Source organism: Pseudopipra pipra, chromosome 19 (genome assembly GCF_036250125.1).
Source record: "Pseudopipra pipra isolate bDixPip1 chromosome 19, bDixPip1.hap1, whole genome shotgun sequence".
In the NCBI taxonomy this organism is placed as follows: Eukaryota; Metazoa; Chordata; class Aves; order Passeriformes; family Pipridae; genus Pseudopipra; species Pseudopipra pipra.
In genome coordinates this window covers 5,226,885-5,251,845 of record NC_087567.1, presented here as the reverse complement: position 1 = coordinate 5,251,845, position 24,961 = coordinate 5,226,885, and the positions used below count along the sequence as shown (strand labels likewise).

Below are 24,961 nucleotides of genomic sequence, written 5' to 3'. Positions count from 1 at the left end.
CTTGGATTCAGTTCTAGTTTCAAAACCCCTTTTACAGGGGGAAGCTGTTTTCCATCTGAGTGCCCAGCCTGGGGCTTTTCTCAGCTGTCCTGCTGCAGCCAACACCCATCCCATGTCACAGCCCCGGGGCCAAAACGGAGCAGGGGCATTGGGAGAAGCTGCAGGGTTGTGTGCACAGCCCCAAAGGGAGACACGTCCCAACTTTGGTGAGCACCAGAGTTAGACCCTTGTGTGTCTCCACAGCTCAGAGCCCACTGCCCAGTGTCCACGTGGGGCAGGCAGTGCTGGGGGTGTAGGCAGAGAGCATTTACCAGAGGAACCTCATGGAAAAACCTCACCTGGGGTCAAAACCCTACATGTGCCCAGGAAGCCACTGCCTGCAGCTCCCTGCTTTGCTCCAGGGCTCTTCTCCAGGTCAGGGCCATGACCACCATTAAGCCTTATATGTATGTGTGTCCACAGGTTTGCATGTGCACACACGGCTGTCTACCCTCACCCTCTCTCTTCCAGAGGTGTTTTCCCAGTTGTCCTCTTTAACCTAAACCCACAAAGTCACTCCAGAAGACGTGTTCTGCATTGCAAAGGGCTGTGCGAAGGCATTTCACTGCCTGTGGAAGTGATAGTGGAGGGAAAGGCTTCCCTGGCAAGACAATGGAATGGGCACGGAGATCTGGAGGAGATTGTAGGGCCAGTGCCATTCTGTGGAGAAAAGTGTGTGTGCTGCTGAGTGATGGGAGAGTGGGGAGGAGGAGGCAAACCCAGCCCGGGAGAGGGAAGGATGCAGACAAGGTCTTGGGATCAGCTGGCTGAGACGTGTCCACAGGGAATTACAGGCAGGTCTGAGCCTGTCAGATTACTGGAGCCAGGAAGGGGGGAGCGGGTTGAGGCAGGTCTGGCAGGCAGAGGGATAGAGGAGCTGGAGGAAAAGAGAGGAACAGGGGGAAGGTGGGCAAAGAGGGGAGGGAGGCACATGGGAAAGGGGTGAGCAGAGGGGGGCACCCAGCCCTGGTGGTGTGGGGCTGGTGGGGGCAGGAAGACAGACTGGGGGTGCCATAGGGTGGATGGGGTGGGAACGGGCTTGGTCCATGACACGTCACCCCCAGCACCCACCTGGCCAAGGTGTGGGGCCAGGACCAGCCAGGGCAGCTGCACATGCCAAAACCAATTAAGTGCTCAGTGGGTCACAGACCAACTGCTGGGGTCCCTCCCGTCCGAGGTCAGGGGAGAGCGTCCTCATTTGCTGCCTCTTAATTACATCTGATCCTGCCTTAAATCCTCCTAAAACCTTCCCTGAGAGCTTTCAGGTGGCTGCTGGGGAAAGGTGCCCATGAGCCAGGGGTGACAGGCCATCCAGGCACGGGTGGCAGCCCTGGGCTGAGCGGTGGCTCCGGGAGGGATGTGAGGGGCTGTTGGCACTGCGTGGTGATGGAGGAAGCGCCATGTGCACCACAATCCTGGTCCTCGGTCCACTGCTCCTCTTGCTGCGGCGCCGCTTCTGCAACAAAGTCGAACCGTAAGTCCTCTCCCATCCCTTTCCTGTCCCCTCGGGGCCCTGGGGTTGGGGACAGGAGGGTGAGGGGTGGCCTTGGGGTGGAGGGTGTCTAAACTCAGCCAATGATCTATTCTTGGAAGTATTTGGGTTCCTTCTGGTTTCAGTTCTCTGGGTGACACCAGGAGACATTCCCTCGAGCTGGGCAGAGGGGAGCCCTCTGTGATGTGCTGTCACCTCCTCTCCAATGCACCAGTGAGAGCAAGGAGGAAATGCAAGATTGGTCCTCCTGCCTTTCTGGTGCAAAGGGCCAGGGCTGAACTCCTGGGATGCTTTTACATTCACCGATCAAGGTGCATTTCCCAAATGGAGCAGTCCAGTCCCTGCCATCCATCCTGGCAAGCAGCCTGGATGCCTGTGTGTGCTCATGCCTCAGCCTGGGAGGAGATTGAGCAGTAATCTCAGCTGTGGGGACATCACCAGGCTACCAGTGACACTCAGCAGCACTCAGCTGGTGTAAAACAGCCCCAGGGAGATCCTGCTCCATCCTCGGGGTGCCAGGAGGTTGGATGAGTGTCTGGGTACATAAGATGCTTGAGAGCATCGGCTGAACGTTGGCTCTCGGCAGAGTCAGCAGCCACCACCCTGCAGCCATGGCCCTGTTGCGCTGTGCTCCGTGTTCACACACACGCTCACACTCCTCCTGGCTCTGAGGCAATGGCAGGGAGCAGATGGGAAGGGACTTGCTGCAGTCCCACACCGAGGCAATGACAAAGCTGCGACAGGAGGGCAGGGTCACCTCCTGCTCGGTGCCTCCCCGCTGCGCCACGGGCACGGTGCCGGCGGCTGCGGCTTCCACTACCTGCAGCTCCCCCGTGCCTTTTGGGAGGGAGTTTTGTTCCCGTTCAGCTCTCGCTTGGCTTCAGCTCGGTGGCAGCAGGGCCGTGCTCTCGGCGAGGCCGAGCATCGCCCTCGCTTGCTGTGCAGCCGCCTGCTCCAACACCAGGCTCAGCCCGGGGAGGTTTCCGCTGGAGACGCACAAATCTATTTACCGCTGGAGACTGGAGACATCTGAAAGTGTGGAGGTCAAATTGGCACTTAATGAGCCAATTAAGTCAGGGCAGGGAGAAACAAGACTCAAAGCAGGGAAGGCATCTCCTGTCCTGCATGCCCCCAGCCCTCCCCGTGCTACCTGCAGCACAGCCCCGGAGGAATTCAACATTCATTAAGTGCCTGAGCAGAGGTGGGGGCTGTCTCTGGGCAGGGGGTATTAGGGTGGTTGGCAAGGCTGGCAGCCTGCAGGTCCCTCCCTTTGGAAGCTGCAGGACAATTGGGCAGCGCTGCCCACACATGGGGCAGGTACATAGCTGGGGGGACAGGTCACCTGGAGCGATGGCATGAAGGCACAGTGTGCGGACAGTGCAGTGCCCTGGTCCTGGAAGGCAGATCCAACTGCAGCACAAGCCCTGCCCATGGGAGCAGTGTGAGAGGGCAGCTTGTAAGCAGCAAGCAGTGGGAAAGCACAAATCCGTGCAGGAGGAGCCAGGAAGGAGCCTGGAGCTGAAAAAGCTGAGGTTGGGAGGGACACTGGTGCTGCCCTTCCTGCTCATGGCAGGATCATCGCTCCCTCCACCACGTCTAAACTGGGGCCCTGCAGCCTGGTCAGTCCTAGCACCCATCTGGTTTCACCATGACCACCATCATCATCATCAATGCATGGCCAGCGAGACAGCAACACAGCCCACAGAGAAGCCACATGCCTCTGGATTAGTTCTTTCGGTGATTAATTGCTCTCACCATTAACTACCAGTGCCTATTAAGAGATTTTCTACTTGCTCTATTTTGGACATTCATCTACTTGCCTTGCTCTGTGCTGGCATCAGTCAGAGCCATTCCAGTCTATACCAGGAAAAATTCTGTCTCCAGCTTTTCATATCCTGGAAAAGAGAAGTAGCAAAAGCAAGAGAAAAGTCCCCCAGGGACTGGGGAGAAGTGGTACAGGAGACCAAGGCAGAGTGGACCAAGGCTTCAGATGGAGATGATGGAGGGCAGGCAGCATTCTCAGGACCGGGAACAGACCTGTGGCACCAGAGCCCCAGTACAGTTTTGATCCAACTGAGTTTTGGTGAGCTAGAGGACCAGGCTCAGTCTGGTCGGGCACCAGGACCCCACACAGTAACGAAGACCAGCATTTTCCATGTGTGCACTGCTGTGGATGACAGCTGAATTAAAGACATCCCTGACAAAACAGCACACAATGAAGAAAAAGTCAGGAGCCCACATGTTCCATGGGATAAACCTGGCTCGGTGCAGGATCAACCCTCTGTCTCTGACGTCCCCGTGCGCGAAGCAGGGCGTGCGTCCTGGGCAAAGGACACAAATGAACAACACAGGCAAGATCAGATTATGTGAAATCCTCTGCTCACTTGACCTCCTTCACGTCCCTGTCTTCTATTTATATACCTTGGGGCTGCCAGGGATGGTGCAGGTTGTCCTTGGCCCACACTCACAGGGCTGGGGGGCTCGGCCAGGGGTCTGTGGGGTTAAGGTTGGCCCCTGGAGCTGGCTGCCATCATCTCCAGTGGAGAGGTTTGAAGAGTTTCCTCCTACCATCCCAGCCATGGGTTCTGTTATCCCCCACCTCGCTGGAGTTGAAAAGCAAACTGGAACACTACCCTGGACTAACATCCCATCAAGGGACAGGAAGGTCAAGAGGGACTCCTTGGGCTCTGGTGCTTGGATTACCTCAACGAGCAGTGATTTATCCTTTGTTGTATGTGATATTTAATGAGGAGGTCCTGGCCAGGGGCCAGGGCTGGTTATGGATGTCTGTTCTGTTTGCCTTTCTCATGTTCCTCCCCTCCTGTCCCTTCCTGGCTGGAGCTGCTCCTGGTTTTGGGGAGGTAGAAATGATGCTGGCATGGAACCCAGGGTTGGGGTTTGGTACCAATCCAGGCTGGAGGATGCAGGGCACTAAGCACCCGAGGGAGTACAGGACACTCAAAGGAGCACAGGAGCACCCACAGGAGCCTACTGGGAAGGGTCACATCTGTGAGGGGAGATGTGCTCCACGGAGAGCTCTTGGAGATGGATCAGGCTTGGTGGGGCAGTGCTGGACTATGGCAAAGCAAAGGAGGCTCTTTGGAGAAGTGAAACATGTATTTGCCTTGCTGCTGTTTTCTTAGCCCATCCCAACAGGCTGGACATGAATTCCCCACGCCCCAGAGGGGTTATTTTCCTAGGACTGGGAGTCAGGGCCATGGAGAGAGGAAGCATTAAGTGCCTGTGGCGATCTCTCCCCCCATGAGAACACCTTTGTCACACCCCACACACGGTGCTGCAAGGCAAGAACAGATCCTCTGCACCCCAGGCTGGAGAAAACAGAGCCAGCAGTTTGGCATCATCTAGATTAACCTTCCAGCTTATTTCCCTCTGGAAAGCAGGACGTGACCTCCTCGTTTCCACCGCCCAGGCACGGCTGGCAGCCGGCAGCGGTGGCACGCGGCTCTGCATCTCCAGGCTGGAGCAATCGGCGCGCAGCAGGCGGGCACAGACAAGTGTCAGCTGAATTTCTGTGAGACTTTAAATACATTAGCAAGGCCACAAACACCGCTCCGAAGTGCTGCAGGCACAGCCGAGCCGACAAATAACCCCCAAACCCACCGGCAAGAAAACACACCCCTCCTCTTTCCGTGGGAGACAAGGCTCAGCATCGCTTTCCCCCCTCACGTCTGCACAGCAGTGGAGCAGATCTGCTCCCTCCCTTGCTGTGTTCAATCCAGTACCAGAAGGGTCAATTCTGTGCCACTTCTGCGGAGTCATTATCCTGTCGGTTATATAAATGTCTGGGCATGCACAAAAGGCAGTGCTGATACAGTGGCTCCGACACCAACTCTCTCCAACACCTGCTTTTCAGCTGGGGAGAGAGCTGAGCGCAAGAACATCTCGAGAGCTGTCACACAGAAGGCTGCTGTCTTTCAAGCTGAATGGAGGTCTAAATAGCTCTCACTTCTCCTTTAGAATCTCATTTCTAAATGCAATTAATACTGGCATATGCATAATGAGAGACTGACGAGTGAATACAGACTCCAGCAATAAAGAAGCCAGCCCCAAGTGCTATGTAAATATTACAAATCCTCACTAGGAGCTGACCCGGGGAAGACAAGCTTTCTGATGATTAAACCCAAGTGACAATGCGACTGGATTCCTACATCTGTCACAATACTACCTGCTGATACATAATGAGCTACGCTAAAAGAACTCGTTCTTGCTGCTCTTCAGTGCAGATAAAATGTCTATTTGTAGAATGTAATTAATCTCTTCTTCAAAATCAGGAACCTTAGTGTCCTTGGTAACAACATGCCAGTGACTCAGAGAGCATCTCTGGTTTTTCCTCTGATTTTGGAGTGAGGTATTGAAAGTGACCCCAAATTCTAGCACTGCAAAGGAGCTGTGCTTCACAAGTGGAAAAGCCAGCTGGGTATCTGGAGGTGGGGATGGGTTTTACCCACCTCTCTGGGCTCTGCAGGGCTCCTTTGGCAGCCCAAGGAGGTCCCTGGACTTGTTTCAGTCACATTACCTACGATGAGACATGCTCTGTCCCAAGACCTGGTCCCCAACCCATAGAGCACAAATTCCCTTTTACCATGGGATGTAACCAGGCAGAGCAAGGCCAAAATTACAGGACAAAGCTGCTCCCCCTTTTACCTGGTTTCCCCAGCAGTAAGTGCTGTGTGATTGCTCTCTGTGTGTGTCCATGCACACACGTGTGTCTGCTCCCCCAGATAGCTTTCAAGCCTGCTGGCTTATTTCAGCCAAGTTTGGCAGGGGATGGAAGTTCAAAGACATCCAGTCCCCACCAGGTAGTGAAGATGCAAAGCTATGACCCCCAACATGGCAGTGGGATGCAGGGAAGCACTGCTGGCAGAGCCCCTGGTCCCTTTGAGGGTTTGCTTGGGCATCATCTTCTCCTCCAGCCACCCCACTCTGGGCTGGCTGAGATTCGTGCTGGAAAGGCAAAGTCACTCCAAAGCACCAGGGGCCATATCTGCTTTCTATGAATTTCAGTGGGAAGCAACCACTGCTGGATGTTGCTCACTGACCCAGTTCCAAAGCCCAGGGGAAGGATGGGCCGTGATACAGGGACAGCTGGTTGGAGAGAATGATGGAGAACTTTCATGATTTATTTATTTCCTAGCAAAAAAAAAAAAAAAAAAAGAAAAAAAAAGAAAAGAAAAAAAGAAAAGAAAAAAAGCATTGTTGGAGAAAATTAGCACATTCCAGGCTAAACTGTGCTGCAGAAATTCCTTGTGGGACTTGAGCTGAGGAGCCTGGTCCCCCTGCAAGGGACATTTACCCTGCTGCTGCACACTGCTTTGGAGAGCTGTGGGGACATGGGGAAAGGGGGGGTTTGCTGTTACAGACTTACCACTTTCCTTTCGAAAGGGGCTGCAATTGGCACTGCTGCCCACAGCTCATCCCATGTCCTCTGTCCCCAGGCACTCCGAGGGAGAGGAAGAGACCAGGACTGAGGCCAACTCTGACTCAAACACCACGTGACACCACTTGGGAGTAAAAGCCAGGTGGGATGTAGCAGTTACCTGGGATGATGCAGATTTGGGGAAACTATGGAAAGGAAGTGCTAGCTTGGGGTAAAAAGCCTGGTCACATTTTAATGATGTTTTTCTCTTGTTTCACCCAGGATTTCTAGGTCTTCCTGCCTACTGGTGAGCCTGTGAAGTCTCAAGAAAAGTGTCTTGCTCTAGGGAAAGGAAAGTAGAGCCTGGAGCTGCCAGATTGGAAGGAAAAACCCCATTTTTCCAATTACTTTCAATAGGAGCTCAGTTCCCAGGTGAGGGCACATCCAGTTCTTTCTCTGTGGCCTCCCACCCACTGTCTGGATGCCAGGAGCATCTTGTAGGGACAGAAAAGGCAGCAGAGCCAGTGGTAATCCATCTGGGATGGAGTGCAGGTTTCCCAGAGAAGCTGTGGATGCTCTTCCAAACCAAACAATTCTGTAGTTCTGTGTTGAATTTGTGACTGATGTGGCTTTGTGTCCTGTTCATTGACCCCAGAGAGTGAGGGCTGGCTCTGGGGTGTCCATCTGTGGCTCCCAGAAAAGGTAGAGCAACTCACAGGCCTTGGCCCTGGGAAGGGAACCTTTGGTGTTGAGGGTGAGGGGGCACATGTGTGGGGTTCTGGGGGCAAATTGAGGCCAGGGCTCATTCCTAATCCCCCCGGGGGTGCTGAATGCCCGGAGCAGCTCAGGGACTCATCTTGCCCTGCCTCTCCTTTGGCAGATCCCCCCAGTCTTCTAGCCTTGTCTGTCCCAGCTCTGAGCATACAACTAATGATGATTCCTTCTCCTCCTGCAGCTCCTCCATGCCCTGCAGGCAGCACCCAGCCCATTCCAGCCTTGGCACACACCGAAACCCTCCGCAGACCAACCCAGGACACTGAACACTGATGAACCCACATCACCCAGCTGCCCTCCCATGGCTCAGGGAGAGCCAGGCTCTGGCTTAAACACTGGTGCAGGAGGGAACTTTGCCTGTCTAAGGCTGAGCCCTGGCTTGGGTTGTGTCCAGCAGCCCCAGCCGTAGAGTAGCCTGTGGGCACGGGGTGATCGGGGGCCCTGCCCCGCAGCTTTCCCATCGCTATAAAAACATTAATAAAAGATCAGTTTGCAGACACAGCTTGCTGTAGATGACAGCATTAGAGGCACATCTGTTTCTCCTAAGCACCAGTCTCCTGCTGGGTTTATCTGGTCCATTTGTGGCAGGGAAAAGTTGCTTTCGGCGTTCGGAGATGTCTCGTGTCTGGGAGAAGTGGGGGGAGGGTGGGGGTGAGATATATTTTTGGCTCTATTTAGCCACAAAAATTTGGTATTAGAATAAAGAAAAATATTCTTGTTTTCTGTTTGCTGCCAAACTGAGGCAGAGGATTTCTTGTGCAAGCCTTCATTTGTTTCAGGACTCGGTGTCCTGTTGGAAAAATAAATGCTCTGATGGGAAAAGTCTATCTGATCAGTCATTGGGAATGGTGGGCTCGCAAACATCAGCTTCAACTAACTGCAAAAGCAGTTCCCGAAGCTTTTGCCAGTAGATATTAGACAGAAGGAGATAGGTCTTGGTTGTTGGGTTTTTTTATGAGTGGAGTAGTTACAAACTGAATCCTTTCTGTGGGCACAATTGTGCCAGCCTCACCAACAGGGCTGGCATGAATTTTCACTGGTAAATACACCCTGTTTGCACCCAAAACAGGCTGTTTGCTCCTTCTGAGAGCCAACCACTGCAGACAGCCACAGCAGGACACAGCATTGGAGGAAGGAGAGTGGCTGAGCAGTGATGGTGGGGAAGAAGCCTTGGATGCAGCTCCTCTCCAGGATGCTCCTGGCTGATGGCAGCACCCTCTCCCCATCCTGGGGCTGTAGGGTCACCTCCCTGCCATGGAGGTAAGGCTATAGATATCAACAAGAGCTCCCAGAAGCTTGATTCTCCACAGTGAGAATTTCACAAAAGTCTGTAGAGTTTTCCCTGTAGTTTTTTTCTCTGTTAAGTCTTTTAATTAAGCCTTTTCAACTTCAACTCACGTTAAATAATTTTTTTTCTTCTTTTTGGCAAAAGAAATATTATGATCAGGAAGAATAGAACTTCTTTTACCTGGAGCTGCCTTCATTTTATAGAAGATTAAAACCAAGATACAGAGTCAATAATGCCAGGGAGGGAGGTCAGGGGATGAATACAATACTGTGCTGAAGGCAGCGCAGAAGAGATTGGGAGCTGAAAAGACAAAAGCTTGCCAGGATTGAGCCTCAAAAGCAGAATCAGCTCTTCAGATGATACAAATCACCTGGATTCCCCTGACATGCTGGTATTGCTGCAGCATGGCTTTTAGGTATTGATTTAAGGGAAAATAAAGGTCAAGGCCTTAGCTGCAGAGGAGGCATCAGGGTGGAGGCTGTTCAGCTCTGGGTGGGTAGAGAGGAGCAACAAGGAGGATCTGCAAGGTCAGAAACAGGATGCAGAAGAGCCCCCAAAAATATGGGTATGTGCTAGAGCTATGAGAGCCCCAAAGATTAGGAGCAGAGCCTCACTGAGGGGAGGCCACTGGAGCCCTAATCTGCAGGGTTAGCCCAGGCACAGTCATCCTGGGCTTAGGGAAGTCCAGATTTTAGTCTGGACCTTCCATCAATAACTCTGACCTTTCCCCCCATTTGGACAAGCACACAAAAACTCCCAGAAAGTACAAGGGGGCCAGATGGAAACGGTGCCTGCAAATGTCACGGTGCTGCCGGGAACAGGGTCAGTGCACTGCAAACCTGGGTGTGCAAACATCGCTTGCTAAATCAACTGCAGCACGGGGCTGCTGTAGATCTGGGGGATAAAGGTTTCCTGAGCCATGGAAAGGCCAGCTCTCCGCCTGGGGACCTCCAAGAGGGTGGATTTCGTGAGAAATGTTCTTTATTTACTCGGTCAGCCGCAGCCAGCAGCTGAGCTCAGAGCGGGCGAGCCTGCCTGTAGCCAGCGGCTGCGCAAGGCTTGCTGGCCATGACGAGGTGTTTGTGCTCTGCATGGAGATTTGGGATGGTCCCGGAAGGCCCCGGATGGGTGGGAGTGGGAATTTGCTTAACCTCGTTCGTCGTGTTCTCTCTGCCGGCCAAAACCACTCTCCACTTTACAGGAAACACAGAAGGGGTCGTGGCAGCCTCCACGGGGCAGGCAGGGTGTCACCAGCACTTCTCCAAAGGATGCTGAAGGTCTCCTGCAGGTCAGGAGGCTGATGGACACGGTCACACCACTGTGGTCACATTGTTGTTATCCCACTGAGGAGATGCCGTTTGTTTGAGGAGGAAGGAAGGATTGTGACATCTCTGCTCTTCTTTCCATCTCTGTCCCCACTAAAATACAGTGTAGGAAAAACAAAAAGGGAAATGAAAGGCGAGTGGGCTACCCCCAGCTGAAGGGGTGGAGGTGGAGCGGGACCCACAGTCCCACACAGCCTTGGAGGAGGGGGCGAGGCTGGGGGGCTGGGCCCAGCTCCCCGGGGTTTATCTGACTGTCTGTTTTCGTCATTGCCCTGTGAGAAGGGAAATGGACCACACAGCAGCAGAAAGTCCTGGAAATCTGCGAGGGAGACCGTTCCCAGCACCCTTCCCTCTGCCCTCGCCCCTGCATACAGTTGGCTATGGAGGATGCATGGCTGTGTATTGCTCCAACTCAGTGAGATAATTCGGAATTCGATTCCTTCACAATTAAATTCCTAATCACAGCCAGCCAGTGCACTTTTCCAGCTCTGGCCCTCCTGTCTCAGTTGCACACGTGGCCTCTCTGACAGACCAAGTAGACCAGGGCTGGGGTCACCTCATTGTGACTGGCCTGGCTGCTCCATCCCCTTCACATCAGACCCTGCTGTCTCTCCTCTGCTCCCACTTCTGAGGCATCCTAAAAGCTGTGTGTGGCCTACAACTTTTCCTTTTCTCAAAGAAAGAAAAAAAAAAATCCACCAAAAAACTAGAGTAGAAGCAAGGAGAGGAAATTGCTTCAAGTTTCTTAACTATCTCATGGAACAAAAATGCTTCATAAGGCTGTTCAGGGAAAGAGAGGGTCAAATGTCCCTCATTAACACTGATTTACTGAGAAGGCTGGGAAGTGGAAGAGGGAGACAGTCCAGCTGCCTGTCTCAGTGCACAAGGAGCCTGGTCTGGAATCCAGGCTGGGAGGTGAGGGCTGGACCCCCAACAGGAGACCGGGGTGGTGGGTTTAGCAGCAGAAGGCACAGAGAGGTGCAGGCTGCTGTGCACCCGTGCTGGGCTGTCAGCATCCCCGAGCAGACCTGACCCTCACTAGCACGGCAGAGAGGCAGGGGCAGAGCTCCCTCAGCTCGTGTAGCAGTTTGGAAATTTGGTGGCTTTCTGAAGAAAAAAGCAGAATTTGAGTCCATTCAACCCAATTAAAACTCCAGAGGAAGTGCAGAGAGGCAGGATGTAATTACCCGTGCTGGAATCCCAGTTCGGAACAGGAGGCAGAGCTCTCCGGATCAAATTAATCCCTGGTGTAACTCTGCCGAAGTTACACCGGGGCTATAATTGGCCTGAAACATTTTAACTATCTCATTTAATGTTATTCATGCTCTGCTGGAGATGAGAATGTTTATCCTAAATGAGAGACTCTAATGCTCTGTAGCAATAATAGAGTGTGAGGCTTATGCGGCTTCTCATTTACAAGGATGCTGGGGAGGCCAGATTGTCACAGAAGATGCAGCAGATCTGGATTCCCCAAATCTTTAACCATTTCCATGGCTCCTGTGGTGGTTGCTTGTCCCATTGTCCTTCCTCCAGTGTGCTCACCCTCCCCACACCCAGGCTACTTTTCCATCTCTTGGAGATGATAGGAGCTTTTATTCCAGACCTAGCCAGAGGCAGGAGTAGGGGAAGATGTAAAGTGGTACAAGAGGGAATGGAAAGCACTGAGAGAGGCCCTCTACGATTAAAGCTTCTACAAATCAGCACAAATGAGATTTTCCAGCAGCAGACTTGCCTCCCAGTGATGCTAAAAGACAGGATTTTCATCAATGAAGGCTGGCTCCCTAAGTAATTCCAGGGAAGCTGCCCCCAGGTTGCTGAGGAAGGAGCAGGGTCAGTGCTGCAGGTAGCTCAGCAAGCACAAGGAGCACCACAGTCCCTGCTGCCAGCTGGACACCCCACGAACAGTGTTTCCAGCTGCCAGCCCTGGGTTATCCACCAGGCTCAGAGGATGATCCCAGGATCATTTGAACTCCCACGCCAGAGGAGATCTGAGCACATTCCCCACAGTGATGGGCAGCAAGGCACTGTCACCCTCCAGGAGGAACATCCCCCAGGAACCAGGGCCTGTCTTGTTCCCCTTCCCATGGCAGTGCCATTGGCCAGCCCAAGCACACATCCTGACACTTGGAAAGCAGAGCCTGCAGGTTACATTCCTCCCTGCCCCAGCTGTACTCTGGCTGGTGACACCCTGACAGGGATGGCATTGAGCCCCACACCTCCCCTGCACAGCCTGCATCCCCCCTGAGCCAGCCCTGGCAGGTACTGCTTACTGTGGGCTCTGCATCACCAGTACCAGGCATTTGGAGGATTGTAGTTATCTGCCTCTAAATCACACTTCCAATCCCCAGGCTGCTTTTAAGCCAGACCCCTGGTCTTTCCCTCTGCTCTCCTGCCAGCAGAAACCGCAGGAATGGCAGATTTGTTTGTTCCAAAGCAATTTTTAATGCCCTGTAGCTTAGTAAAGGCTCAAGCATTACAATTCATTCCATCTCTCTCTGCTCCACAGAGGATATTAGATCCTTCTCTTGATACTTCCTCACTCTTTGTAGATGTTACCCTAGTTTTAATTTTCAGGGCTTCCAGACTGCTTTTAACAATGCTGAGCTTTCAAGTTGCTTCCTTCAAACTTTCTCCAGCCATGCTTTCCCAGAGCATAAATAGCTTTGATTATTCCCAGATGTTTCTGGTTTTTTAACCCCAGAACAGTGTTGTGTAATGGCTTGGAAAGAAGACTGGCAGCAGGCATCCTGGGTTCTCTTTCCTGGTTCACCAAATCACTTCCCGAGCAGAACATCTGTGGGATTTAGCTTAAAAAGAGGAATACTATTAGCAGCAGGTTATTTTGCTGTAGAGAACACAACCAGAGGTGGCTGAAATCCTCTTGCTGATAAAGATTACCCTCTGAAGGCATGGCTCATTTTCTTCACTCAGTTTCTCCTCATCTTCTGTGTTGAGACTTCCAAGCAGGATGACACATTGAGCAACAAACCCGCAGGGAAGGCTTTGAGCAGGCACCCCTGAGGCTGCCAGGCAGCACTTGATGGAAAAGACATTGCTCACCTCCAGGCCAAGCTGGACTCAAGCTGTGGTCATCCCTACCCACCAGCCACCCAGCCAACAGCAGTCCTGCTGGGGCCAAATTTTCCTTGGCCCGGGAGGATGTGTGCACATATCCTGACAGGCCAAAGTGTGGGGAGTGAGGAGTCTTACACAACTGCCTGACCTCCTAAAAAACCTCTACGGCCTTCCTGACTCTGGCAACCCTGCCACTCCCATATTTCAGCCATTGCATTGCTAAATACTCACAAAAAACATCCCCATTCCCACCAGAAGAGAGCCAGGGTGTATCCGATCTGGCAGGAGACACGATTCTTTCCAACCATCCATAAATCTTCCCAGGATCACCCCAAACTCCCCATATTTCTTAGTGCCTCCACCCACCCTGCTGGATCCTTCCACTTCCCTTTCTCAGCCCAGTGCTCAGCTCTGCAAAGCCCAGGGTTACTGGGGCGGATGTGAATGCATCCCAGAGTGTCTGCCTCCCATATGGGGAGGACCACACCTAGGCAGGGCAAGGAACAACAAAGAAGGAGGAAAACAAGATGGGAAAAGGAATAAAGGCATCAAGAGAGAATAGTTTTTCAGCAGAGGCACATCCCCATGACAGTGGTGTGGTACCCAGCCTCGCCAGCTTGTACCAGCTGCAGCTGGGAAAGCAGGTGAGATAATCCAGCAGCATTCAGCCCTTGCACAGCCAAACTGACCTGCTGAAGGAAGACCCTGTCCCAAGGAAAACATCCATGCCTCTGCATGGGACACAGGGGACACAGAGTGTCCCAAACACCCAGCTCCAGCACAGCTGGGCACAGTGTGGTGCTGAGCAGATGTGCCTTAGGCCAGCTCTGTGTGAGCTGGTTTGACCAGGGGTGCTCAGGAGAGCAGGGAGGAGGGAGGGGGAGGAGAATCAGCAAGACAAACTGTGAGTGAAGAGTGTCAGTGCTTGGAAAGCGCAACCAATTTGCTTTTAGTACAGTTCATGCCTCTCCAACAGTGCCTAGAATAACAAATTCCTTCCACCCTCCAAGCCTGAATGCTGGAGGAAGCTGCTGAGAAACTTAATTGATTAGCTGGATGCGTGCACAGAAAAAAATTGCTCAGCATCAAGGAAATCACTGTCTTGACAGTTAATGCAGACACTGGTGGGAGATTAGATAGACCAGCTGCAGCTTTTTATCACACAGCCCCTTCTTTTAGTCTGGGAACAAGGCAAGGTCTGTTTTGATGGGGTGACCCATTTTGCAGCAGCATCGAGGGGCTGGAGCATTGGGGCTGTGCCCACTCTGTGCTCACCCAGGGGACACCCCGCTGGGCAGGGATGGCCCCATCCTCAATCCTGGCACCTTCAGCCAGTGGAGGGCAAGGAGACAAGTTTTGGGTTCCTGCATCTCTCACCCCCACCCTCCAGCCCCAGAGGTTCCTTATCAGCCCTGGCAGTCCCTGAGCAGGAGGAAGAGATGCCCTGAGAGCAACTTCAGCATCCAGGGTGCAGTGGACAGAGCTGAGCACATCAGAGATGAGTTTCCAGATGCTTCACAGCATCCTCCCAAAGAAAGCTGTGCCCAGCTTCCCTAGTCCCTGCAGAGCATCTCCCCCCCTCCCAGCCCCTGCCTGGGCTTTCTGCTTTGCTCTCAACATCTCCAGCTCTGCCCTGCCTGCCACAAGGTCACCACCTGCGACTCTGTCACCGCGCAGGACTGTTTTCCCCGTTTGGCACAAGAAAACAGGAAGCCAAGGCCTGCAGGGGCTGTGAACCTGCCTGTCATGTTCTCTGACAGTATCAAAACCTTTTGCTGCTTGTGTTTTTCCCAAACTGTCACTGCTCGTCACACCCCTTGTTTAATCCTCTGATCCCGAAAGCTTTCCTGAGCCTTGTGCAAAACAAGCGGAAAGAGAGAGGTCTGTTCTCCAAAGGGATCAGACACCACCTCAAAAGCAACTAGACTGACAGTGTCAGAGCTCTCCAGAGCAGGCACAGGCAGAGCCAAGTGTGCATGTCTGTGCTCTGTGGCTGCCAGAGGTGGGAGGAAGCAGCCTGCCAACCCCCAGCTTCTGCCTCTCCCTCAAACTGCTCACCTCCTGCTTTTGGCTCAGGGAAGGATGAAAGGGAAATGAAAGGGCTCGGCCCTTCTGTTTGCTCTACGGATCAGAAGTGTTCTCCTGTCCCCCATTTCCCCTATTGCTGCAATTTGCTATTTGACCTGAGCAGCCCAGAGGAGTTTTAGTCAGAGTGCATTCCTAGCACAGCATCAGTTTTCTAGAGCAAAACGGAAACAGCTGCCAAAAAACAAATCTTCCCCTGATGCCTGGCACTTCTCATGGGTGGAACAAAACTTCTTGAAACCCCAGGGGGAAAACCACCAGAGCTCAGCTGCAGCAAACCCCATCCCACTCCAGCCTGTCCCCTCCAGGGATTTTGCAACATAAGAGGGCTCAGACAGAGACTAATGAACATCATGATTGCATCCATACGGCACTGCTTTGAGAGCTTTGAGTGAAAGAAGAGGTAAAGAGAGATCTGATCTTTAGCTGAAGGCAGTGCTGTGGGGAAGAGTGGACTCTGGCTGAACCCTCCAGCGTCCAAGTCCAGCTGTGCCCAGTGTCCTCCTACCTGCCCAGGCCTGTTGTGCCTATTGTAACTGAGGAGGGTAGAGGCAGGTAGATGGTGCTGGTACGGAACACATTAAGTTCACACATGGCTTGCTGTGAAAGAGCTTCTGAGGCTTGTCAGGGCTAAGTGAGGTTTGTTTCCAAGCGCTGTGAGAAAGCCTGGTCCTATCAGAGTCAGGCTGGTGAGGAGATATGTACACAGGGCTGAGCTGGCTCTCGGATTTCAGGTGGTGTGTGTGTCCATGGGATTGCTGCATGCTTGAATAGCAGAGCTGACAGATGTACGTAGCCCCTCTCCTCGTGAAGGTAAACATCTCCTCTGGGTATTAACCAAATGTGGGACTGAGCCTGCAATAGTCTCCCTGCCACACTCATCAGCTTCTTCACAGATTGCTGTGGTTTGGTAGGGTTTGCATGGCAGGCTGCTCGGGAACAGGGAGATGCTCAGACAGCCAAAATGGAACTGGGAAAAGAGTTTCTGGAGGCTTGGGACTAGCTGAGACATGCAAACAGCATCAGAGCACATGGCTTCTTGGCCTCTCCTGCTGGAAGGAGCAACACTTGCTCTGTATTCACTCACGTCTTGAATGTGATAGAATCAGGTCAGAAATATTGGTAACCCAGTTTCTTGGAGGGCTTATGCCAGCTGACACCTGGTTCTTGATGGTAACCAGATTCCACCCTCAGTCATGGTGCAGAAGGCAGCCTCCAGACAATATCAAGGCAATATGCTTTTTCTTGTTCACCCTGATTGAGATTGAGGTTTATCTTGAAAACATCCACTGCAGTTCGTGCTCAGCAGTCTCGGTCTGACAGCAATGGGCCTGATGGAGGTTCAGCTTCACCTTCCTCATGATCACTTTAGCAGGATATGCAGGAACAGGCTCAGTCAGCAGCAGTACCAGCCATAACTCACACCATCTCAGTGGTTCACTCAAGTCAGGGCACTGTTCCTCCAACCGTGAGGGTTTTCAGGCATGAAGCATGTAGAGTTCACAGCTAGGACAGATGCAGCACCAATGTGCTAAAGCCTAAGGCAGTGACACCAGGTTAACCCCAGTTAAGATGCATTTAGGTTTTCTGTGAAGGTAACATGAAGTTCACATTGTGACACGCATCACCTCCTCGCTCACCGCAGGTCCCGGGAGAGTGCCAGGAATGCTGCAGAGGGGCTGGAGCTACTGACTGCAGGCAAGTCATGACAGTGCTTTAGCTGGGAAGTTGGAGATGGCAGAAAAGCCTGATCCTTGAAAAAACAAGAGCTCCTTTGTGATGCAGTCTTTCAGGCCGGGTTTACACAGCAAGCCGGTCCCAGCAAGCCCAGCCTGCAGCTTCTCTTTCTGTTTCTCGGCCAGCCCAGGCCGTTCTGCTATAACCACACAAGCAAAGTCCATTGTCACAAACACCATCTGCTGAAGAGGAGGAAGGTTTCACACTGTGTCAGTCTCTTTTATCTCAGTGTAGGTTCTGCATAGGATCTGGCTGAAGTTAGAAAAGCAGAGGAGACCCCAGCGACAGCTTTTGCTGGTGCTATCTGTGGGCAGTTATTGATTTGAGTAGAACAGGACTCCAGAGAGGCAGGACAGCACACAGGCAGCTGGTCCCTCACATCACTCTTCAGGCTTTGGTTGAAAATAGTATCAGAGTTTTCCCCCTCCCCCCCTCTAAACTACACAGAGCCCCAGGCAACAGGAGTAGCCCTGCTCAAGAGCTAACCCTTCCCTGGTTGGGCAGGAGCAGAGCAGGCAGGACTGGGCAGAAATTAGCCCTGACTGGGAACTGGGGAATGGGTGAGACCCCTGGCAAGTTGGTGGGGAGTACAATCCTCTGGTCCCCAGGGACCTGGTTCTCATGTGTTCCTCGTGGATGATCCCTCATTTTCCCAGCCCAAAGTCTCCCTTATGCTGAGCAGGATGCCCCCCCTCACCCATGAGAGCCCAAATAATTGCTGGTTCTCCTCCAGGACTGATGCTCCACGGTTTGGGATCTTGGACACGGAGCATCAGATCTGGATGGAGGCTGGAGAGCAGCCACCGGTCTCCAGCAGCCTGCAATGCCCAGGGCTTCAGATCAATTCCCTCTCAGCCTGGAGCCAAACCAGGATACAGCTCCAGCTCTTCAACAGCAAAAAGCTGAATTAGTTGAAGTCATGCTGCCAGCTGTGTATTTGAACAGGAATTACATAGGGTTTCTGCTCTGGTAATGCAGCAGGTGCTGGCAGTTGTACTGAGACAGATGAGGAAGGAAAGGCAGCAAGCTGAGAACCGGGAGAGGTGCTCAGGGAAGAGAGGGGCTCCTGATTCCTGCCTTGCTCACGTGTAGGAAAGGTACCCCAGCAGTCAGCCAGCCCACAGAATCTTGCTCCTTTGAGCTCCCTGGCTCCTGCTGAGCTTTGACTATCATGAGACTTAGGTCTGGGAAAGAAAAACATCTTTGGGAGCGAGCACTCAGAGCCACTGACTCCTGGCATAGGTGCCCTGGCCACGAACTGGGATGCTACAGCACAGGGCACTGGCCAAACACAGACACCAAGGGTGGTGCCTGTGCCAAAGTGCAGCCTCTTGGAGGAAGATGTTTGGGAAGTGATTATGAATCTGGAGCCTCCCAAAGCATGCTAGGAGCTAGATCCTCTGGATGAATAAAACCCTGCCAAAAAACAAGATCTGTTTCTGCAAAGCTGAAACAGCAAACTTGTTTGTCTTTCCTCCTTCCCCTCCCAACCACGTTGTTTTAAACATTTACAGAGACCTTTATACTGTTTAAATAATGACTGGGGAGGAGGGGGGTTTGCTTCCAGTTTTTTTGCCAGCTGCTCCAAGTCAGCAGCGCTTCACATGCAACTTCGTGGTAAACCAGGTGCTGTTTGTTGCAGTACCACCCACGCTGTCCTGGTTCCCCCTGCCTCACCTTGCCTGCCCACTTCATCCTCAGTCGTGCCCCCCCTCCAGCTGCTGGGGGTGGGGGTTACCCTGAGACCTGCTGTCTCGGGGAGCAGTTCCCTCCCCTCTGCAGTGTGTGGGGCAAGCGGAACCCCTGGTTTGGTACATAAAGGGGTGCACGTCCAGCTCCCAGCACACAGCCCCCCAAGCCCCCAGCAGCACTCCCCAGGTCGCAGAGCTCGCTCGCTGGTGCACACACGCGTGTGCCGGGCAGCCACGGCGGGGGTTTCTCCCCCTGGCACCGGGAGGGAGGGGAGCTGGAGGAGGATGCCAGAGCAGCTGAGTTCTCCCATCCCTGAGCACAAGCGCTACGGAGGATTAGCCATCTCCCGCGGTGCGTGTTCTCCCGCCCACCTCCCTCAGCAGCGAGGAGATGACAGCTGAGGGAAGAGAGGAGAGCACTCGAGACGTGCAGGGGAGAGATGGCTGGAGACAGACCGACCTTTCTGCAGCAGCAGCGCAGCAGGACGTGTGTTGGTAGTTCGATCAGAAGGGAAAGGCACGTGAGTCTCTCCCCTGCAGGCAGGTCTCCAGGAATCTGGGGGGATTGCGTTGGGCTTGATTGAGTTTTATTTGCAACCTGTGGGGAAAGGGAGTGAGGAAGGCTGTCAGGGAAAGCTGGAGGCTTTCTGCAGGATGTTTGGACTGAGGGAAAGGACAGAGAAGTGAGTACGAGCCATGCTGTGGAAGCAGGATGTGGGATAGAGAAAATGTTTATACAGTCAAGCACAGGGTAATCCACGGGAGGCTTTAGAGACCATAAAAGCCATCTGCAAGTGGATAGATCACATTCTAGAGGAAAACAGTGGTTTAAAACAACACTATGCTCACTCTTTGATCTGTTCTGAAGACATCACACCTGTGAGCCCGAAGAGAAGGGGAGGATAAGTAGAACCATAAGTTCTGCCTGCACAGTGAGAGAGTGGGGAGGAATTCTCCATTTATGGTCTCTTCCTGTACAAGAACTTGGGGCCACCAAGCAAAACAAGCAGGAGCCAGACACAGAACAAACGAAAGAAAGGAAGCTGGTCCCTCTCTTCTCCACAGGAGGGAATGGCTGTTACAGGTTCAAAAGGGGACTGGGCAAGTTCATGGAAAAGAAAGTTACTGAAATCTCCATTCCAGAGAAAACCCATTAGCAGAGTGAGTGAAATGACCTCTGGCTCTCAAGTGTCACACCCCTCAAATGGTTGGTGGCAGGGAAGTTTCTGGGAGATGTACCATATGTAATAGTGCTGCTCCTTCATTCCCTAGGCATTCATTTTGGACATCTCTTGGAAAAAATTACATTAGTCTTGGTGACCCTTGATCTGATGCCCTGCAGCAGGGCTCCTTCAAGCAGATGTCACTGGGAGACTGTCCTCAACAAACCATTTTAGAGATAGCAGAAGGAATAACCAGTGGCCTTTAACCAGCTGCCCTCTGTCACTTTGTGAGGCCTTAGTTTACCACTTCAGATTTGGTCAAATTAGGCACTTGGCCTGCTTTCCCTCCACAAGGGCAAGAAAAATGCCCTGAAAGGTCCTGAAATAACGTGACCTTCCATCATTTAAACATGTTCTTTCCCATTAAGCAACGAAAGCAGCAGAGATGCTGTTCTCAAAAGCACCTCGAAACAATTATCTCCTTCCTCTGGAATAAACGATGGGAAGCAAGGGGTGAGCCGGAGATATGGCATTTGCAATTCTCCATTTTCCATCTGCAGGAGGAGGAAATGTTGATTTGCATTGTGCTCCCGACACAACCGCTTGACCTCAGTGCAGTTTATGCTAATTACTTGCAAGAATATGCTTGTTTGCTCCGTGCGTGCCCAGCATATTTCTTGTATCTGAGCCTGATAGATGAAATATTGCTTACAGGACAGTGCAGGCTGGGTTGGCTGAACCAAGTGCTGGGTGGCCAAGTAATCCAAGCAAACAGAAACACTGTTTGTGATAAAAGAGGACCTGAGAAGTCTCTCATTAATATTGCCCAGATATTTTTATACCAGCTCACTCCCTTTCTGCTTACCGTGCTGTAATCTCTCAGGCTGACACAGAAAATAGAGAGGATCCATCTCTTTGCCCAAAGCAAGGACATCTCTCCTTTCCTTGCCTCATCTAACATGGCCTAAAAGGAAATCTTTCTCCTGTCTCACTAACTTTACAGTGTTAAGGTTTTCCTTCTAGCTCTGAGGGCATTTTTGTAGCTGTACACACCTTCTATCTCCAGGTATGCTCTGAGGGTATATATTTTAATTAAACATGCTCATCCATGAAGAAACTGGATTCCTGCTGCTACTATTGCACCAGTGCATCTGTCTGGCCCCAGGATTTATCTGTGCACTCCCTGCCACTGGAACATTTTGTGGTGGGCTCTCTGTTCCGATGGGCTCCTTCAAGGAATGGAGCTGGGAATGCATTCTGGCTCACTCACACAAAGATGGTCACTTTGCCCAGCTGGGACACAGACCTGAAGGTGTCAAGTCATTGATCAACTTGACTCCATTCCATGGTCTCCTCAAGCTGCTTCCTGTGTTGCAGTTGAAGACAGTACCCTAGGACTGCTTTTTGTTGCACTGTACCCAAAATTCAGTTGAGAAAAAGGGGCAGAAGCAGGAGCAAGAGTTGAGTGGCTGAAGCTGCCATTTCTTTTGCATTATTAGGAGAAAGGGCAATCTTTTCTGTTCTCTGCCTGCAGAATCCATGTCTTAGCCCTGCCTGTAGATCCTACCATGCTCCCAGAAAAGCCATCCCTTCGTTGCACAGATATTCTGTAAGGAAAAAGCTCTTTATTATTCAGTGCACAGGCTTTCAGATAGGCCCCAGTTACAGCAGAGCATTCCTGAGTCTGCTAAATTTCTACATAAGCATGCAAGACATGCTGAGGAGGAATGGGTTTAGGTTTAAACGTGTATTTAACATTAAATGAAGGCTTAAGAGCTTTGCTGCTGGGAGCAGGGAAGGATGTTTTGTTTGCAGTGTGCCTTGTCCTATGTGGGAAGATGTTGCTTGTCTGCTGCTGAGGCTCCAAAGAGCCTGTCTGCCATTTCTTGGGACTGATTTGAAGCAGCAGACACCAGGATCTGAGACCTCGTGGCTGCCTTTTCTTAACAGTGCAGATCTTTTCTCTCAGAAGTCTGGTACCTGAAATACCAGCAAGGAATCTCCAGCCTTAGCCCAAGGGACTGTTCTTTGTGCACTGCTGTGCACCCACCATTTCTAACAGAGACAAACATCAATGCAGCTACCCCCTGCACCAGCCAGATGGAGTTGGTAATGGGGAAACTGGCTTTGTAATGGGTTCAAATACCCTGTCTGCTTCCCCCCAGCCATGTGTCAAAGATAATCACAGCAGGGCACCCCTGAAAGCACAGATGGGTGGGACCTGGACAGGCAGAGGGGGAGATCAAGAGGAAATCAAACTGGTGTCAGTAAGCATGAAGAGTTTCTAAACCCTTGAGGGATTTACAGGCAACTAAGAAGGGAAATGGGTGGAAAACTGAAAGAAGATCTTGTCCTTCAATTCGAGCATGGGATCAAAGCCCAGTTGAAGTTGGAGCAGTTCTGTCATTGATTTCCATTTTTCTTTCCATCCTTCCTTCCCCTATCACATATTCTGCCCATTCTCCTATTATCTGCTCTAGGGGTAACCAAACACCTCAGAGCAAAGCCCAGACTTCTTTAGAGAGGGCAATGCTGTAGCTTTGAAGGACAGATACTGAAGCACCTCGAGAAATCAGAGAGATGGGGCTTAATGTCTCTCATGATTTGCTGGAGGAAGCAATGCCCCTCTCATCCTCTGTGAGGAAGTTGAGAGCAGCCCCCAAAAGCTCACATGTAGATCTCCATGCCCTTTTCACAGCTTTCCTTGCTTGCTCAACCTTTCAAAGACTGGAATAACAAAATACCATAACTGATGGAGATTGGCCACAGGAAATCTATCTAAATTATGTCCAAATTGCCCTTGGGAGCAGCATTGCAGCTGCCTGAGGAAGGAGAATATGTTCAAACAGAACTGTCCAGACCAGACTAACTTCCTTCACATCTCTAGGAAGGTTCACAGACCCTCAGAAGAACCACCATGGCCCGCTGACCTCGGGGAGGCTCTGCCTTGTCCTGCAGCTCCCGCTGGTGAAGGTTCCGTGCCGGAGATCTGTGGGACATGATCGCCCTCTAAAGGGAAAAGCTGAGAAAACGTGATTAATTCCCACACAGACGAAGCTGTAGAGAATTAGAAGAGCATTGGCATGGGCAAGGCAATGACGGTCTCTCTTCATCCAGAGTCTTTGTTCCGACTCCAACATATCCTTGGAAACATTATCCGTGCACTACAGCCATGAGTAATTGCAGCCAATCAACTCCACACTTAGCTCATGCCGTTCTCCTGAGCTTTTAATTGTTGAGTCCATTAGTTACTTGGTACCTGGCAGAGCTTATCCATTTATAGGCACACACAGACTGTGGGCTGAGGAGCTTTCACCCGAAAATCAAGACGGTGGCAAATCCCTCAGCGCATCCAAGTCTACGTCTTCTCTCCCGGGATCTGAACTCTGCACAAGGGGGGATTTTAGTTGTTTTGTTTTTAAAAACTTACGTGCCTTGGGGACTTAAATGGCTAATTCTATTTGTGATGGGTCATATTTGCTTATTTGGGAAGCTAAAAGCAGCCAGGCAGATTGCCAGCCCCGTCTTCACAGAGCAAAGGCCGCTGCAACAAGGGCTGTGCTAATTATTGCTGTTCTGTATCATCATCTGCCTTCCTACCAGGCCAAACACTCGTGCCACAGGCTCCTGTGGGGCAGGAAGGCACGGAATCTCTTTTGTCCTCAAGCCAGAGCATAGGACTCACCAAAAGCTGCTTCCCCCAGGTCCTGCCCATCCGACCAGGGCAGCCTGTGAGGCTTTCTGCAGCTATCAGAGGGCACAGAGGGCTGGGGAACACCTCACAGTCAGCTGCTTAATTTGGAAGCAGCTTATTTTTAGCACCACCTTGGTATCTGTTTACAGCCTTCTTGCTTGGACCACTTAAAAAAAAAAAAGTTCCTTTTGCAGCCCGTTGGCTTTTTAAGAGAGATTGAAGAAACAAAATGGGCCATTCTGGAGAGTAAAGGACTTGTGAGTTGGGTTAAATCTGTGCTCTGGAATAAATTAAAAAAAAAAAAAATCAGGTGCTAAAATAGGAGCAAGGCCAGGAGGATCCAGGCACTAAAAATAAACTTGAAGTCACGCTGTCTTTTCCTGGGAACTCGTTTGCCTTGCCTGGAGAAGGGGCTCCCAGAGCAGGCAGCAGCATGGAACCATCTCTGTGAGGGTGGGGAGGTCCTGCCACAGGTTGTCCAGAGAAGCTGTGGCTGCCCCATTCCTGGAAGTGTCCAAGGCCAGGTCGGATGAAGATTGGAGCAACCTGGGCTAGTGGAAGGTGTCCCTGCCCGTGGCAGGGGCAATGGATCTTTGAGGTCCCTTCTAACCCAAACCACTCTCTGATTAAGTGATCTCCCTGCTGTCAGAGGGGATCCAGGAGCAGAGAGACGACCCCTCAGCTCTCAGACATTTCAGAGGTGACTCTGGGCTTGTCACCTGTACTCAGATTTTGCTGCTTTCAGACTCCAGTTTGACTGCTTTCCATTCCCAATCACTGGAGCTTTTCTCCACAGGGGTGGATGTACCTCTGTGGCAAGAAAGTGATATTGGCAGTTCTTATTTTTCCTCCCCTTGGTTCTGTTCACACTGTGTTATTGTTCATATATAATGTAAATAGGATCATATATAGTTTCATATGGAAGTTATAATTTCATTTATAGTTTCATATGTAAGCCAGACAGGATCCTGTGGATTTCATGACAGGTTTTCACAGAGAAGGACAATCACAGCACATCCTGGAAGCGTCGCTTATTCAAAGCACGGCACATACATTTACTAACTAATCTCTGACTAATCCCCAATCTCTGGCTAATTAGCCCCTTCCTCCACCAGCTAATGCTTGTTCAGCCTTTTGAAGCATTTAGCACGCTAAGCACAATCACGCACATCTCCTTAGCGTGCCGGGGACGTGAAGAATTAATAAATAACTAAAAAATGG

At 51.7% G+C, this 24,961-nt stretch overlaps 2 long non-coding RNA genes across 2 annotated transcripts; one reads left to right on the top strand and one right to left on the bottom strand.

Moving 5' to 3' along the window:
- Positions 1-737: 737 nt before the first annotated feature.
- LOC135424494 (uncharacterized) lies at positions 738-7,971 on the top strand. Its single transcript, XR_010435254.1, has 4 exons — positions 738-1,513; positions 6,988-7,071; positions 7,191-7,340; positions 7,864-7,971. It is a non-coding gene; the product is annotated as an uncharacterized LOC135424494 (long non-coding RNA).
- Positions 7,972-8,202: 231 nt separating this feature from the next.
- LOC135424495 (uncharacterized) lies at positions 8,203-23,782 on the bottom strand. Its single transcript, XR_010435255.1, has 3 exons — positions 23,732-23,782; positions 19,344-19,481; positions 8,203-10,388 (listed from the first exon to the last, which is right to left on the bottom strand). It is a non-coding gene; the product is annotated as an uncharacterized LOC135424495 (long non-coding RNA).
- Between the last annotated feature and the right edge of the window lie 1,179 nt (positions 23,783-24,961).